General features: G+C 39.4%; 1 protein-coding gene across 11 annotated transcripts in view; it reads left to right on the top strand.

Moving 5' to 3' along the window:
* Positions 1-1,636: 1,636 nt before the first annotated feature.
* C17H2orf42 (chromosome 17 C2orf42 homolog) overlaps positions 1,637-17,530 on the top strand; it is a 51,567-nt gene continuing 35,673 nt past the window's right edge. For 2 of the 11 annotated variants that reach the window (XM_058278738.1, XM_071208885.1), the window contains exon 1: positions 1,689-1,755. The gene's annotated coding sequence lies outside the window, so the exon portion shown is untranslated. Of the gene's footprint in view, positions 2,405-17,530 lie in introns of all 11 variants that reach the window. The other 9 variants (XM_058278740.1, XM_004460117.5, XM_012525767.4 and 6 more) reach the window with 7 other exon arrangements.

The raw sequence follows: 17,530 nt of genomic DNA, 5'->3' as shown, positions 1-17,530 counted from the left end.
ATGTGGGGCTCCCCTACGCGGGGGACACCCCTGCGTGGCATGGCACTTCTTGCGCGCATCAGCACTGCGCATGGGCCAGCTCCACACGGGTCAAGGAGGCCCAGGGTTTAAACCGCGTACCTCCCATGTGGTAGACAGACGCCCTAACCACTGGGCCAAAGTCCGTTTCCCTTGCCTGCTCTTGAACAGGAGACTCAACACTATATAGAGATGTCAATTTTCATCATCTAATAAATTGAACATGATGACAACAAAAATATTAACAAGATTTTTGGGGAAAACTAGACATGATGATTGAAAAGATCAAATGAAAAACAATCAACAAACAAAATCAACCAGGACCTGTTTGGGATCATGAACAAATCCGGTAATGAATGATGGTCATGATAGTACAACCTCATTAATGTAATTAATACCTCTGAGTTGTACACTTAAAAATAGTTAAAGTGGAAAACATTGCATTATATGTTACCACAATAAAAATATAAATAAGAGGACACTTTTAAGAAATGAACAATGAAGGCCAATTAGACCTACCAAATGTTGAAACATATGAACACATTATAAAATTCCCAATAATTAAAATAGTGGGGTGCTAGCTTATGAATAAAGCTGAATAGAAAGCTCAGAAATGAACTCAACTACATATAGGAATTCAGATTATGATAAAAGTGGCATCTCAAACCAATGGGTAAAGGATGGATTATTTAATGGTTTGGGGACAATTCAGGTATCCATAAGAAAATACACACGTGTGTGTGTGTGTTTAAGTTTCAAAGGACACAACATCAAATTTTTATCGGTATTACCTTTTGGGAGTGGAAGTGGGAGAGGACAGGAAAAATTTAACTTTCTATTCTATAATATAATGTTTTATTGTTGGAATATTTTATGAGAAATATTGGTAATAAACAAATATACAAAAACACGAAGAAGCAGCAGCGAAGGGAAACGCAGTGAAAGACTTCATTCAAAGTTGACAAGTCAAATCTGACTGGTGGTATGGGCAAAGTTAAATAGTTGAAAAGGCTAAGGTTGTCGATGGTAAAGCAACCTCCCCACAGCGCCACCACTAGTAAGCCTCAGGACTAGGACCAAAGGTGCAGGGAATCATTCCGGGGATTTTCCCATACACACAGGCCTCACCCTGAACACCCCAGGAGCTATCTTCAATCTGAACAAAGAGCATTCTGTGCGATTTCAAGGACCAGAAAGAGGAGAGGCAGGAAGCATATTTCAGCTCATTATAAGGGAAAACGTTCAAGTACCATGGCAAATTGTAGTTAAGGAAGAAAAAGATAACTTGTCATAAAAAAAAAAAAGTGATAGAAACAGCCTATACTTTGGTGAGCAAGGCATCCCTTGACAAAACGCAAAACCGCAGCCGACAGGTAATTAATGCAGAAAACCTAGGGCGATTTTCCTATCAATTACCCATGGAATTCTACCAAGAAATAAGACTTTTGGGTCTGAAGCAATCATGACCAATCCGGGAGCTGTATCGGTACCTTCCGTACCAGCAGGGTCGGCTAGAAGTACCCCCATGCCCAGGTAAGTTCAAGTTCGACCACAGACGGCCCCGCAATAATTCTCCGCAGGAGCGGGGAGGAGGAAACTACAACTCCCATCAGACAATGCTGGCTAAAGGGGACGGGCATTTGCTGCGCGTGGGCAGCTTTGGCCAATAACGACTGTCGTTACAGCGGACAGTTTGGCAGCGTTTGTAAAAGGCCGTGGCAGGCGAAGAGAGAGGAGGTGAGGGCGGTCACCAGCTTGGGGCCCTGGAGCCCGCGGGAGGGGCGCAGGGCAGGTAAGGGGGCCGTATTGAGAGAGACTGGGGTGCGGCGGTGGGACAGACTTGTAGAGCTGCTGGATCCCGGCGGAGAGTGTCCAAGAAGCAGGGTGCCAGATGGGTGACGATCCTACCTGGGCCTTTTTAGAACCGGAAGTGAGCGGTCGCGCGAGGAGGATGCCGGGAAGCAGGTCCCGGAAGCCTGGCGGGAGTTTCGCGTGCTGGAGGCCTGTGGTGGGACTGTGTGTGTCTGCACGTCCTCGGCTGCATTTTCTTGGTGTTCCTAGGCAGCGCAGGACTAATGGAAGCACCCTGGATCAGGAATCGGGAGTCCTGTCATCTAGTCCTGTCCCTGCCTCTCACTTGTGGTTTGAAACGTTGGAATCCAGTAGATTCCAAACTCAAATTAGATGACTGCTGGCTGCGTCTTCCTTTGTCGCTACCCCTCTAGCCACAGTTTCCTCATGTATAGATGGGTAAAGTAATATCTACCTCACAGGGATGTTATAACTGTAGATTTTTCTTTTTTTGGTTTAGTTCTGTTTTTTTTATTGAAAATAAGGGGGAAAAAAATGCATGAAAGGACTTAACACGCCAGTGTGTTTACTAAAGGTTAGCCCGTTTTATTTTTTTAAATTATTCATGGTGATTATTTGTTCTCTTCGTTTGCTATACTTCACAAGTATGAAACAGCATTTACCAAACTATATATGTAGCTCTACAACCAAACAGTACCTGAATAAAAACCCACAACTTCCAGGCAGCTTTCCTGGGTTAACTCTTGGAGCACTAGTCTCTTTACATCCTCTTGCTGAAGTGGCAAACCTGCTGGAAAAGGAAAAGAATGTTCTAGAGAGGACCTTTTCATTGACCGGTTTCAAATACAGGTTTACAAGTTGAGTTACTTGTTTTTATATGCTTTCAGCATAGAATCTGTAATAAGTGATTAAAATTAAAATAGTACAAAGTACAGTAAAGTGAAGGATTCCTCCTACCTATTTCCCAAGTCCTAAGTCACTTCTTCTGAGTAAGGAGTAGAACTAGAAATATTCTATGAACATTTATTTCTGCCTTTTTTCTTTTATAGACTAAGAGTAGCGTATTACACACGAAGTGCTATGCCTTTTTTCACTCTACAATGTACCTTTTTTTTTTTAAGATTTATTTTTTATTTATACCCACCTCTGTTGTCTGCTCTCTGTGTCCATTGGCTGTGTGTTTTTCTGTGTCAGCTGTATTCTTGTCAGTGGCACCCAGAATTTGTATCTCATTTTGTTGCATCATCTTGCTGCATCAGCTCTCCGTGTGCGGTGCCCTTCCTGGGCAGGCTGCACTTCTTTTTGCACTGGGCTGCTCTCCTTACTGGGTGCACTCCTTGCGCGTGGGGCTCCCCTACATGGGGACACCCCTGTGGGGCACGGCACTCCTTGGCGTGCATCAGCACTGCGTGTGGGCCAACTCATCACATGGGTCAGGAGACCCTGGGTTTGAACCTTGGCCCTCTCATGTGGTAGGTGGATACCCTATTCATTGGGCCAAATCCACTTCCAAATATACCTTTTTAAAAAGATTTATTTATTTCTATACACACACACGCTCATTGTTTGCACTTTTTGTCTACTCTCTTTGTCTGTTGGTCCTGTGCTTCACTTCTTTTTAGGAGGCGCCAGGAACCAAACCTGAGACCTCCCATGTTGGAGGGAAGTGCCCAATTGCTTGAGCCATATCTGCCCCCTACTTTTATCTCCAATTGTGTTTCCTCACTGTGTCATCTTGTTGCATCAGCTCGCTGTCTTGCTTGTCTGCTTTAAGAGACATTGGGATCTGAACCAGGACCTCTCATGTGGTAGGCAGGCACCCAACTGCTTGAGCCACATCCGCTTTCCACTCCAGAATATATCTTGATACTTCTTCCTTACTAGTAAATATACATCTGTAGAATTCTTTTTAATGCGTGTATAGTAGTTTATTGTTTATGCAGTTCTCTTGTGAACTCTTCTTTGTTTCTGTTCTTTTGCAATTACAGAAAACCTTCCCATAGGTATCCCTGTACATACTTCTTTGTGCACATTTGAGAATATAACAAAAAATTTTAGAATTGAAATTACATACTCAAAGTGTAGTTTACATTTATATTTACATCCCTTCAAAGAGGATGTTGCCATTTACACTCCTATCAACAATGTAGAATGCCTGTTTCTCCACATCCTCATGAACACAGTGATTGCATTCATCTTTTTTGCCACTTTTCCAAAATGTTGTCTTGTTTTAATTTGCCCCTTGCTTATTGTTAGAGTGAATATCTTTACACACCTTTAAAATTGTTGTTTTTTCTTTTTCATGTCCTTTGCCCACTTTTCTAATGGATTTGTTTCTTTTTCTTACTGTTTTGTAAAAGTTCTTATATTAGGAAATTAGCCCTTTGGCATTTGCGTTCCAAATATTTTTGCTCTATTTAAAAAAAAACAGCTTTATTGAGATATAATTTATATAGCATAAAATCCATCCTTTTCAAATGTATAATTCAGTGTTTCTTAGTATATTCACAGAGTTGTGTAACTTTCCCTCACCCAAAAAGAAACCTCAAACCCTTTAGGAGTCACTCCCTTTCCATCTTCCCATCATCCCTTGACAACTACTATCTACTTTCTGTCTCTATAAATCACTTACACTGGACATTTCATATAAATGGAATCATACAATATGTGGCCTTTTGTGTCCAGCTTCTTTCACTTAATATTTCAAGGTTCATCCATGTTGTAGCATGGATCAGTACTTAATTCCTTTTATGGCCAAATATTATTCCCTTGTATATAATTTGTTTATCCATTCCTTGGTTGATAGACATTTGGGTTGTTTCCACTTTTGTCTGTTATGAACCTCCATGTATATTCCATGTACAAATTTTTGTGTAGACATATGTTTTCGATTCTCTGGGGTATTTATTCTCTTTGGAGACATATGATAACTCCTGAACATTTTTTTTTATGAATCAATTTTATTGATACATATTAATAAAACATACAATTTATCCGAAGTGTACAATCAATAATATTTGGTATAATCACATAGTTGTACATTCATCACTTCAATCACCATTAGAGTGTTTTCATTATTTCCATAATATAATAATAATAAGCAAAAAAACAGACAAGCAAGAAAATTCTTTACCTCTCAATCTCTGTTTCCCCTGCTTTACATAGCTGCTATTTCTGGTTATCCCTCCACAAATATTTATTTATTAAGCAGTTTTATTGAGCTATCTTCACATACCCTACAATCTATCTAAAGTAAATCAGTGACTTTTAGTAATTTGAATGCTGTGCATTCATCATCACAAAAAATTTTAGAATTATTTTCATTACTCCAAAAAGAAAAACTCCATACCCTTTAGTATGCCTTCCCTAGCCCTACATAACCACTAATCAAATATCATATTTATAAATGGAATCATACAATATGTTACGCAATATATTGGTTCATAGTAACACAATCATATAGTACTTGTTCTTTTGTGTCTGAGCTTGCTTCACTCAATATAATGTCCTCCAGGCTCATCCATGTCATATGTTTTACAACTTCATTTATTCTTACTGCTGCATAATATTCCATCATGTGAATGCACAGTTTTGTTTATCCATTTATTGTTTTATGGACACCTGGGTTGTTTCCAACTTTTGGCAATCGTGAATAATGCCTCTATGAACATTGGTGTGCAGATGTCTATTTGTTTCCCTGGTCTCAGTTCTTCTGGGTATGTACATGGCAAGTCTATATTCAACTTCTTTAGGAACTGCCAAACAGCCCTCCATAGTGAATGTACCATTCATTCTGCATTTCCACCAATAGTGCTTAAGTGTTCCTATTTTTCCACATCCTCTCCAACACTTGTAGTTCTCTGTCTTTTTAATAGTCGCCATTCTGATAGGTGTGAAATGATATCTCATTGTAGTTTTGATTTGCATTTCCCTAATCTTTACTGATGTCGAGCATTTTTTTGCCATTTGTATTTCTTCTTTGCATAGATGTCTATTCAAGTCTTTTGCCCATTTTTTAACTGGGTCATTTGTCTTTTTATTGTTCAGTTGTAACATCTCTTTCTATATCATGGATATTAAACCCTTATCAGATAAGTGATTTCCGAATATTTTCTCCCATTGAGTTGGCTGCCTATTCACCCTTTTTTTTTTTGCAAAGTCCTGTGAGGTGAAAAAGTGTTTAATTTTGAAGCGGTCCCATTTATCTATGTTTTCTTTTGTTGTGTGAGCTTTGGGTGTAAGGTCTAAGAAACCACAACCTACCACAAGTTCTTTAAGATATTTCCCTACATTTTCTTCTAGTAGTTTTATGGTCCTGACTGTTATGTTTAGGACCTTGATGCTTTTTTTTTTTTTTTTAATATTTATTTATTTATTTATTTTTCTCCCCTTCCCCCCCCCCCCACACACACCCGTTGTCTGTTCTCTGTGTCTATTTGCTGCGTCGTCATCTTTGTCCGCTTCTGTTGTTGTCAGCAGCACAGGAATCTGTGTTTCTTTTTGTTGCGTCATCTTGTTGTGTCAGCTCTCCGTGTGTGCGGCACCATTCCTGGGCAGGCTGCACTTTCTTTCACGCTGGGCGGCTCTACTTACAGGGCACACTCCTTGCGCCTGGGGCTCCCCTATGCGGGGGACACCCCTGCATGGCAGGGCACTCCTTGCGCGCATCAGCACTGCGCATGGGCCAGTTCCACATGGGTCAAGGAGGCCTGGGGTTTGAACCGCGAACCTCCCATGTGGTAGACAGACGCCCTAACCACTGGGCCAAGTCCGCCGCCCCTTGATGCATTTTGAGTTGAGTCTTGTATAGGGAGTGAGATAGGGGTCCTCTTTCATTCTTTTGGTTGTAGGTATCCAGTTGTCCCAGCACCATTTTTTGAAGAGACTGTTTTGTCCCATTAACATTAACTTGGTAGGTTTGTCAAAAACTAGTTGACCATAGAGGTGAGGTTTATTTCTGGACTCTCAATTCTATTCCACTGATCAATGTGTCTATCTTTATGCCAGTACCATACTGTTTTGACCACTGTAGCTTGTAATATGTTTCAAGGTCAGGCAATGAAATTCCTCCCATATCGCTCTTCTTTTTTAGAATGCTTTTGGCTATTTGAGGTGCACTTTCCCTTCCAAATGAATTTGGTAATTGCATTTTCTATTTGTGTAAAGTAGGCTGTTGGAATCTTGAATGGTATTGCATTGAGTCTATAAATCAGTTTGAGTAGGATTGACCTCTTCATGATGTTTAATGTTCCAATCCATGAACATGGAATGTCTTGCCATTTGTTTAGGTCTTCATTGATTTCTTTTAGCATTGTTTTGTAGAATTCTGCTTATAGGTACTGTACTTCTTTGGTTAAATTGATTCCTAGGTGTTTAGGTCTTTTTGTTGCCATTATAAATAGAATTTTTTTTCCTGACATCATCCTCAGATTGTTCAGTACTAGCATACAAAAACCTTACTGGTTTTTACGTGATCATGTTGTATCCTTCCACTTTGCTAAACTGATTTATAAGCTCAGCTTTCTGGTAGACATTTCAGAATTTTCTAAATATAGATCATGTCATCTGCAAATAGTGAGAATTTTTTTTCTTTTCCTATTTGGATGCCTTTAATTTTTTTTCTTGTCTAATTGCTCTAGTACAATTTCTAGTATAATGTTGAGTAACCGTGGTGACAAGGGACATCCTTGTCTTGTTCCTAATTTTAGAGAGAAAGCTTTCAACATTTCCCCCTTGAGTACAATGTTGGCTGTGGGTTTTTCATATATGCCTTTTATCATTTTGAGGAATTTACCTTCTCTTCATATATTTTGAAGAGTTTTTGTTTTTTATCCCTCCCTTGTGGCTTTTTTCATGCTGTCTGCTCTCTGTGTCCATTTGCTGTGCATTCTTCTGTGTCTGTATTTACTTTTACTTATCCCCGCCTCCCCCCCCACCCTGCAGCTTGTTTTGCTGCCTGCTCTGTGTCTGTTTGCTGAGCGCTCTTCTGTGTTTTTGCTTATCTCCCTTTTTGTTGCGTCACCTTGCTGAGTTGGCTCTCCATGTCGCTTGCAGGCCAGCGGCACTCTGCAGCGCTTCCAGGCTGGGTGGCACTCCACAGTGCTTCTGGGCCTGGTGGCACTCCGCGGTGCCTGGGCCAGCAGCTCTCTGTGTTGTGCGGGCGAGCCTGCCTTCACGAGAAGGCCCCAGGACGCGAACCCAGGGCCTCCCATATGGTGGACGGGAGCCCAACTGATTGAGCCACAGCCACTTTCTCTTTTGAAGAGTTTTTGTCAAGAAAGATCCTGGACTTTTTCAAATACCTTCTCAGTGTCGATTGAGATGATCATGTGATTTTTTCCCTTCAATTTGTAAATGTGGTGAATTACCTTGATTGATTATCTTATGTCGAACCAGAAAAACCAGGAACAAATCCCACTTGGTCATGATGTAGAAGTCTTTTGATGTGTTGTTGGATTTGATTTGTGAGTATTTTGTTGAGAATTTTTCCACCTGTGTTCATTAGAGAGATTGGTGTGTAATTTTTTTTTGTTGTGGCTTTGATATTAGGGTGATGTTGGCTTCATAAAATATGTTGCATAATTTTCCCTCCTCTTCAGTGTTTTTGGAAGAATTTAAACAGGATTGGTGTTAATTCTTTTCAAAATGCTTGGAAGATTTTTGATGATGGATTCAATCTCATTAAATGTGATTGGTTTGTTAAGTTCTTGTATTTCTTGTAGCATCAGTTAGGTTGTGCGTTTCTGGAAATTTGTCCATCTCATCTAGTTTGTCTAGTTTGTTGGTATACAGTTTCTCATAATATCCTCTTATGATCCTTTTTATTTCTGTGGGATTAGTCATAATTTCCTCCCTTTCAAGTTTTTAAATTTATTTTTTACTTTTTATTTATTTTTTATTATTATTTTTTAAAATTTACCCCCTTCCCCTAGATGGTTCTTTTTGTTGGCCTGCTCATTGTTTGCTTGTTTTCTCCAGGAGGCACTGGGAATTAACCTAGGATCTCCTACATGGGAGCGGAATGCCCAAAGCCTGAGCCATACCTGCTTCCCAAGGGCTGCGGTGTCTGCTGGCCTGTGGTGCAGGCAACTAGCTTTCGTTGTGGTGGAGTGCGTTATTTAGCTATCGTGACAGCAGGGTGCAGTGTCTAGCTCTCATTGTGGTGGGTGTAGGCATCTCGCTCTCCTTGCAGCAGGTATAGGTGTCTGCTTTTCTTCTTAGGAGGCGCTAGGACCTGTACCCCGGGACCTTCCATGTGTTAAGTAGATGCCGAAATGGTTGAGCTACATCCGCTTCCCCTACCTTTCATTTTTTATTGTATTTATTTGCATCTTCTCTCTTCTTTTCTTTGTTAGTCTAACTAGGGGTTTGCCAATTTTAGGATCTCAAAGAAACAGTTTTTGGTTTTGGTGATTTTCTCTATTGTTTTTTTGTTCTCAATTTCATTTATTTCTGCTCTAATCTTTTTTTCTTTCTGCTTGCTTTGGGATTAGTTTGCTATCCTTTTTTCTAGTTTCTCTAATTGTTCAGTTAAATCTTTGAGTTTAGCTCTTTCTTCTTTTTTAATATAGGCATTTAGTGTATAAATTTCCCACTCAAGACTGCCTTTGCTGTATCCCATAAGTTTTGATAAGTTGTGTTTTCATTTTTATTTGTTCTCAATATATTTACTGATTTCACTTGCAATTTCTTCTTTGACCCACTGATTATTTAGGAGTGTGTTGTTTTGCCTCCACACATTTGGAATTTACCTTTTTCCTGTCTATTACTGATTTCCAGTTTCATTCCATTATGATCTGAGAATGTGCTTTGTATAATTTCAGTCCTTTTATATTTATTGAGAGCTGCCTTGTGACCTAACATGTGGTCTATTCTGAAGAAAGATCTATGGGCACTTGAGAAGAACATAAGTTGGATGCAAACACTGAGTATGGATGCATCATTCTATATATCTGTTAGGTCTAACTCGTTTATCATATTGTTCAAGTTTTCTGTTTCCTTCTGTCTAGTTATTCTGATGATGTTATAGGTATCTTGAAGTCTCCAATGATTATTGTAAAGTTGTCTTTTTCTCCCTTCAGTTTTGCCAGACTTTATTTCATGTATATTGGGGTACCCTGGTTAGGTGCATAGATATTTATGATTGTTATATCTTCCTGGTGGATTGTCCCTTTTATTAATGTATAATGGTCTTCTGTATCTCTTATAACTTTTTGCATATATAAAGTCTGTTTTGTCTGATATTAGTATAGTACCCCTGCTTTTTTTTTTTTTTTGGTTACTATTTGCATAAAGTCTTATTTTCCAACCTTTCACTTTCAGCTGGTTTGTATCCCTGAGTCCAAGGTGAGTCTCTTGTAAAAAGCATAGAGATGGCTCATGTTTTTTATCCATTCTATCAGCCTATATCTTTTGATTGGGGAGTTTAAATCATTTGCATTCAATGATATTACTGTAAATGCATTAATTGGCTCCACCATTTAATTCTTTGGTTTTCATATGTAATATGCCTTTTTATTATTTTGGTTGTCCTTTCCTGCACAGGTAGATTCTATTCTATTAACTCTCTTAGTTTCTATTTATTTGTGAATATTTTATACTCGCCTTCATATTTGAAGGACAGTTTTACTGGATAAAGAATTCTCAGCCGGCAGTTTTTCTCATACACTATCCTAATTGTAGCATACCACTGTCTTCCCGCCTCCATGGTTTCTGATGAGAAATCCACGCTAAGTCTTACTGGATATCTCTTATATGTGATGGTTTTCCTCTCCCTTGCTTCTCTCAGAATTTTCTCTTTTTCTTTTTCTTTTGACAATCTCAGTAATATATGTCTTGGAGTAGGTCTGTTTGGATTCATTCTGATTGGGGTATAGTGCACTTCTTGGACATGTAAGTTCATTTCTTTCATGAGATTTGGGAAATTTTCTGCTATTATTTTCTCAAATACTCTTTATGCCCTTTTTCCCTTCTCTTCACTTTCTGGAACTCCCATGACACATATGTTATTGTATTTCATGTTGTCATTCAACTGTCTGAGCCTCGGCTCATTTTTTTCCATTTTTTTCTCTCAATTTCAGCTGTTCTGTCTTCAGTATCATTTATTCTTTTTCCTATCTTTTCAAATCTGCTGTAGTATGACTCTAATATGTTTTTTATCTCACCTATTGAGTCTTTCAGTCAGTTCTATGAGCTCTGTTACTTTTTTTTTAAAGATTTATTTTTTATTCTGCCCCCCCCGCCCCACCCCCAGTCGTCTGCTCTCTGTGTCCATTTGCTGTGTGTTCTTCTGAAACCGCTTCTATCCTTATCAGCGGCACTGGGAATCTGTGTGTCTTTTTGTTGCATCATCTTGTGTCAGCTCTCCGTGTGTGTGGCGCCATTCTTGGGCAGGTTGCACTTTCTTTTGCGCTGGGCGGCTTCCTTACTGGGCGCACTCCTTGCGCGTGGGGGCTCCCCTATGCGGGGGACACCCCTGTGTGGCATGGCACTCCTTGCGTGCATCAGGACTACACATGGGCCAGCTCCACATGAGTCGAGGAGGCCTGGGGCTTGAACCGCAGACCTCCCATGTGGTAGGCAGATGCCTTATCCATTGGGCCAAGTCCGCTTTCCTCTGTTACTTTTCTGTTCAGGATTTCACATTCTTCTTTGTGTTCGCTCAGTGTCTCCTTGATGTTATTTATCTCTTTAGTGATATTGGCTTTCAACTTGATTTGATTTGGGAAATTTGTGCACGTCTCGCTGATTAGTTCTCTCAAATCCTGTGTCTTTTCTGGGGCTTTGATATATTCCTTTTCTTGGGCCATGTCTTCCATTTTCTTAGTATGGCTTATAATTTTTTGCTGATGTCTAGGTATCTGATTAGGATGGCAGTTTACTCAGATGCCCAATTCCTTTCTCTTCAGTAGAGTTTTAGTGGCAGGAGGCTGTGTGTTACTGCTGCTCTTTGCTTCTTTGTTTGACCTAGATTGTTAGGATTGTCCCTGTTAGTTGCTCAAAACTGGGCTCTGGACCCAGTAATAGGTTGCAGACCCACTTCCTAGGGTCTTGGAGAGGGAGACTATAAAGGCCATAAAAAGCCTCTCACTTATTTTTAATTTTCTCTCATGCACTTCATTGGTCTGCCAGCAGATGGCACTCTTTGGCAGCCCTCTCAGTTCAGTGCCTGTTCAGAGTGTGTGTGCTGCAACACTGACCACATCAGTGTGATAGAGGTTCCTACCTGGAGGCTAAGAGCCTTGTAGTTCAAACTTTCTCAGAGACAGTTCTCCAGCCTTCTTTGGCAACCCCCTCCCTTTTCCCAAGTAGGAAATAATTCCTCTCCCTGCTGTGTCCTCAGCAATCAGTACTGGTTAATAGAGGAGATCGGGAGGGTCCTTTCTTTTTGTCCCCTTGGTTACTCCCAAGGCAAACAGTGGTGCAGCCCCACCCAGCTGGGAAGAGCTCAGGACACACAGACCAAATTTGTGAGTCAAAAGCTGAGTCAGCCTTAGGTTGTGTCTCTTTCTCTCCCCTTTCTTGAAGAGGTATGTCCTCAACAATCAGTTCTGGCTAGAAGAGAGGGAGATCTCCAGGGTAGGATCTCTCCAGTCCCTTGCTTTCTGCCAGGGTAAACAAAGGTGTGGTCCCACCTGGCCTGGAAGGGCTGGCGAACACAGCAGACCAAATTTGTTGATCAGAAGGTGAGTCAGGCTTAGCTGTGTCTCCTTCTCTCCCCTTTCCTGGGTGGTGAATCCCTCAAGCCTCCTTTGTCTGTAGCCAGGTCAGAGGCTTGAGAATTTTAAAGTATCTTTAGTGTGGGGGCCAGGGCACCAGCAGTAGCAGCCACTGGTTTCAGCTCACAGTTTTGCTGTTGTCGCGATTCCCCTCCTTTGTCCCTTCTCTTCTGGGCAGTGTCCAACCTTCACATAGTGTCCTAAACCCTAGAAGATCTTTTTCCGGGCCATTTCAGCCTGCCCTCTAGCTATTTTTCTGGCATAGAAGAGAGTCCCATGTCTTTCTTGTTCACTTGTCTTCCCAGAAGTCCTTTCTCCCACTCTTTAACATTTTGAGGAACTGCCAGCTGTTTTACAAAATGGCTGTACCATTTTACAATCCCATCAACAGTGTATGAGGGTATGGATTTCTTCCCAATCTTACCAACACTTGTAATTATCTTTCTTTTTAGCTATCTTAGTGGGTGTGAAGTGACATCTCATTGTGGTTTTGGTTTGTATTTCCCTATTGACTAATGATGTTGAGTGTTTTTTCATGTGTTTAACAGCCATTATTTTTGTTATTGTTATTGTTGTTTTAGCAGCCATTTGTATACCTTTTTCAAGAATGTCTATTCAAATCTTTTGCTCATTTTTAATTGGGTTATTTGTTGTTTCATTGTTGAGTTGTAATGTTCTTTTTGTATTCTGGATACAAGTCCTTTATCAGATAGATATATGATTTGCAAGTATTTTCCACATTGTGATAGTGTCCTGTGAAACACCAACGTTTTTAATTTGATGAAATCCAATGTATTTTTTTTTCTTTTGTCACTTGTGTTTGTGTTGTCATGTTTAAGAAATCATTGTCTAATCCAAGGTCCCAATAATTTACTTCTATGTTTTCTTCTAAAAAGTTTATAGTTTTAGCTCTTACATTTATGTCCATGATGCTTTTTGAGTTAATTTTTGTATATACTGTGAGGTAGGTATCATTTCATTTTTTTTTACATGCGAACATCCATTTTTTCCTGCACCATTTGTTGAAAACACGATTCTTTCCCCACTGAACAATCTCAACACCCTTATCAAAAAGCACTTGACCTTAAATGTAAGATTTTATTTCTGGATTATGTTTATCGTTATGCTAGTACTACTGTGTAAGTTTTGAAAACAGGAAGTATGATTCCTCCAGCTTTGTTCCTTTTTTTCAAGATTGTTTGTCTTTTCTGGATACCTCATGTTTCCATATAAACCTTAGGATCAGCTTGTCAATTTCTCCAAAAAAAGGTAGCTAGGATATTGATGCGGATCGTATTGAAGCTATAGATGAATTTTGGGAGTGTTACTATTTTGATTGTATTAGGTCTTCTTATGAACATGAGCTGTAGATGTCCATTTATTTAGGTCTTCTTTAGTTTCTTTCAATGATGTTCTCTTCTTTAGTGTGCAAGTCTTATACTGCTTTTGTTACTCAATTTAGTTTTGTCTTTGAATTTATCTTATGGTACTCTTTTTCCAGGCAAAAAAAAATCATTTTGGTGTAACCATATTTAATCAGTCTTAATTTTAAAGTGAGAAAAATATTTGAGTAGCTATTTCCCCAAAGAAATAGACAAATTGCAGATAACCACATGAAATGATGACCAACATCATTAGTCCATAGGGAAATGCAAATCAAATCCACAATGAGATGCCACTTCACATGTACTATAATCAAATTTCTCTAAACAAAGAGACAAAAAGAAGTATTGGCCAGGAAGTGAAGAAACTGGAACCCTCACATGTTGCCTGGTGGGAATATAAATGGTACGACCACTTTGTTGTTTTGCTTTTGTTTTTTAAATAACAAATAAATTTATTTATACATATTATTAAAGCATACAGTTCATTCAAAGTGTAGCATCAATGATATTTGTTATAAATACATAGCTGTGCATTCATCACTTCAATCATTATTAGAGTATTTTCATTATTTCAATAAGGTATGGCCACTTTGGAAACAGTTTGGTAGTTTCTTAGAAAGTTGAATGTAAATTTATCATATGGCCTAGAAATTCTACTCCTCAGTAGAATAATAGAAATGAAAACATTTGTCCATCCAGAGACTTGCACATGTCTTTATTTATTTTTAAAGATTTACTTTTTATTAATTTCTCTCCCCTTCCCCGCCTCCCCCCTCCATCCCAGTTGTCTGCTCTCTGTGTCCATTCGCTGTGCGCTCTTCTGTGGGAATCTGTGTCTCTTTTTGTTGCGTCATCTTGCTGCGTCAGCTCTCCGTGTGTGCGTGGCGCCACTCCTGGGCAGGCTGCACCCCTCTCATGCTGGGCTGCTCTCCTTTCGGGGTGCACTCCTTGCGCGTGGGGCTCCCCTACGTGGGGGACACCTCTGCGTGGCAGGGCACTCCTTGTGCACAGCAGCGCTGCACATGGGCCAGATCACCACACAGGTCAGGAGGCCCTGGGTTTGAACCTTGGACCTCCCATGTGGTAGGTGGACACCCCATCCGTTGGGCCAAATCCGCTTCCCACATGAATGTCTTTAGCAGCACTGTTCATAGTAGCCAAAAATTGGAAACAATCAACTGTCAACTGGTAAATGGACAAACAAAATGGGTCTATCCATACAATGAAATATTATTCAGCTATACAAAGGAAGCTACTACATCAATGAATCTTGACAATGCTTCACTGACTGAAAGAAACTACACACAAAAGGCCACATATTACATGATTCCATTTATATGAATTGTCCAGAAGAGGTAAATCTATAGAGTCAGGAAGCAGACTAGTGATTGCCAGGGTTAGGGTTGGGAATGATGATTGACTAAAAATGGTAGGAGAGATCTTTTGGGGGTGATTAAAGTGATCTAAAATAGGATTATGGTAGTGGATGCCCTACTCTATAAACTTATTAAATATCATTGAATTGCACACTTCAATTGGGTGAATTTTATGGTCTATAAAATATAACCCAAAAAGCTGTTTTGTAAAAGGTTGGGATATCCAGTAAAAAATTTTAATCAGTATTTTATGGATTCTTGGTTTTATGTTATTTAGGCCATTCCCATTCTGAGATCCTATGGATTTAAAATTCTCTTCCCCCCTTTTCTTTTTTAATTCCAATATTTTAACAATTCTGTATTTTATGCTTGCATGTTTCATATGTCTGGAATTTACTTGGGTATAGGAAGAGAGGCAGAATGGATAAGATATCAATGATGATCTTTGCTCTCACATTTTCCTTTTATATTGTATAATTTTAAAAAATTCTACTGAACATGTTAATTGGTTAAAAATTACTTGGATCCCCTCCTCTTGTTCACACTTAAAATCATTGTTGTGCTCTTCATATATTTTAAATAATAGAACCTTTTTCTCCCCCAAAAAATCTACTCTGTATCCAAATAAACTAGAAACAATGTTCAAATCTATTCCATTGAAATATTTGCCTCTGTGCACTATGTTAAATGTTTAGGATATTCACAATGGCATTATCTGCAACTAAAAACCCATTGGTAGAGCTAGTTAAAATGTGGTATTTTCTCACTATCGATTACTGTACAGCCACTAAAACCAGTGTTAGAGCTATATGTACTGACCTGGAGAGAAATCTATGGTGAACTGTTAAGTGAAGAAAGTAAACTTCAGAATAATCCCATTTTTATAAAAACAAAAAGCTACATCTTTGTGTGTATTTGTTTATAAACATTTGGAAATAATCTGGTAGCCATACACCAGCTAGTTAACTGGAGTTGCTCTTGAAGGGCAAGTTGAAGGTAGTAATAGTGGTAGGAGTGGAGCGTAAAGGGATCTTTTTTTATATGTTTTGAATTATAATTTTGTGGATGACTTTCTATTGTCTTTTTTGTTTGCTTTTTTGAAGGTTTACAGAAAATTTCATGCAGAATGTAGAGTCCCCATAAGCTCCCTCCCCCACCCTACTCCCATTATTAACACTTTGCATTAGTGTGGTACTATTTTTAAAGTTGCATTTTCTTGATTTGGCACTCACCCGGTTACTGCAGTCCTTTCATTGTTTGCTGGAGTCTTGAGGAAAATGGTTCTGCCTGTTTTGCTAGTTGTTCGAAGAATTCTGTGGGAGAACAGAACCGTGGAGTATCTTGTACTGCCATCTTCATTTTCTGTCACCTTTTTTTCTTTTTTGAGATTTATTTTGTTTATTTCTCTCCACCCCCTCGTTGTTTGCACTTGCTGTGTCTGTTTGATGTGTACTGGTCTTCTTTTTTTAGGAGGCACCAGAAACTAAACCCAGGACCTCTCATGTGGGAGGGCGGCACTTAATTGCTTGAGTCACCTCCACTTCCTGCTCTGTTGTGTCTCTCATTATACTTACCTCCTTTGTCTCTTGTTGTGTCAGCTCCCCTTGTCAGCCTGTCACATCAGTTCACTGTCTTGCTCGCCTTCTTTAGGAGGCACCGGAATCGAACCTGGGACTTCCCATGTGGTAGGAGGGAGCTCAGTCACTTGAGCCACATCTCCTTTCCTCTGTCATTTTTAAAAATTGTTTTAAATTTACTTTTTTGAAGAAGTTCAAAGTAACTTGTAAAAGATATATAGTAAAAAGTTGTCCTACCACACTCCCCATTCACCAATAATAAGGTAACTACTCTTAACCAGTTTATCCGTATATAGATTTTTTAAACATTTGGATTTCATTTACAAGCCAATACAAATATATATTCATCCCCCTTCCTTTTTTTCACCTTAAACTGTTTAATGATGATCATGTTTTTCCATTTCTCCTTTTAGTTCTCTATTTTTTTTTAAAGTTACGTAGATCACACAAAATGTTACTTTTTTTTTTTAAGTTTTATTTATTTCTCTACCCCCTCCTTTCCCCCCCTCCCCTGTTGTCTGGTCTCTGTGTCTGTTTGCTGCGTCTTGTTTCTTTGTCCGCTTCTGTTGTCAGCGGCATGGGAATCTGTGTCTTTTTTTGTTGAGTCATCTTGTCATCTTGTTGTGTCAGCTCTCCGTTTAGGT

This window comes from Dasypus novemcinctus, chromosome 17 (assembly GCF_030445035.2).
Source record: "Dasypus novemcinctus isolate mDasNov1 chromosome 17, mDasNov1.1.hap2, whole genome shotgun sequence".
Lineage (NCBI taxonomy): Eukaryota > Metazoa > Chordata > Mammalia > Cingulata > Dasypodidae > Dasypus > Dasypus novemcinctus.
The sequence above is the reverse complement of the archived record's forward strand: the minus strand, read 5'-3'. Positions and strand labels throughout refer to the sequence as shown.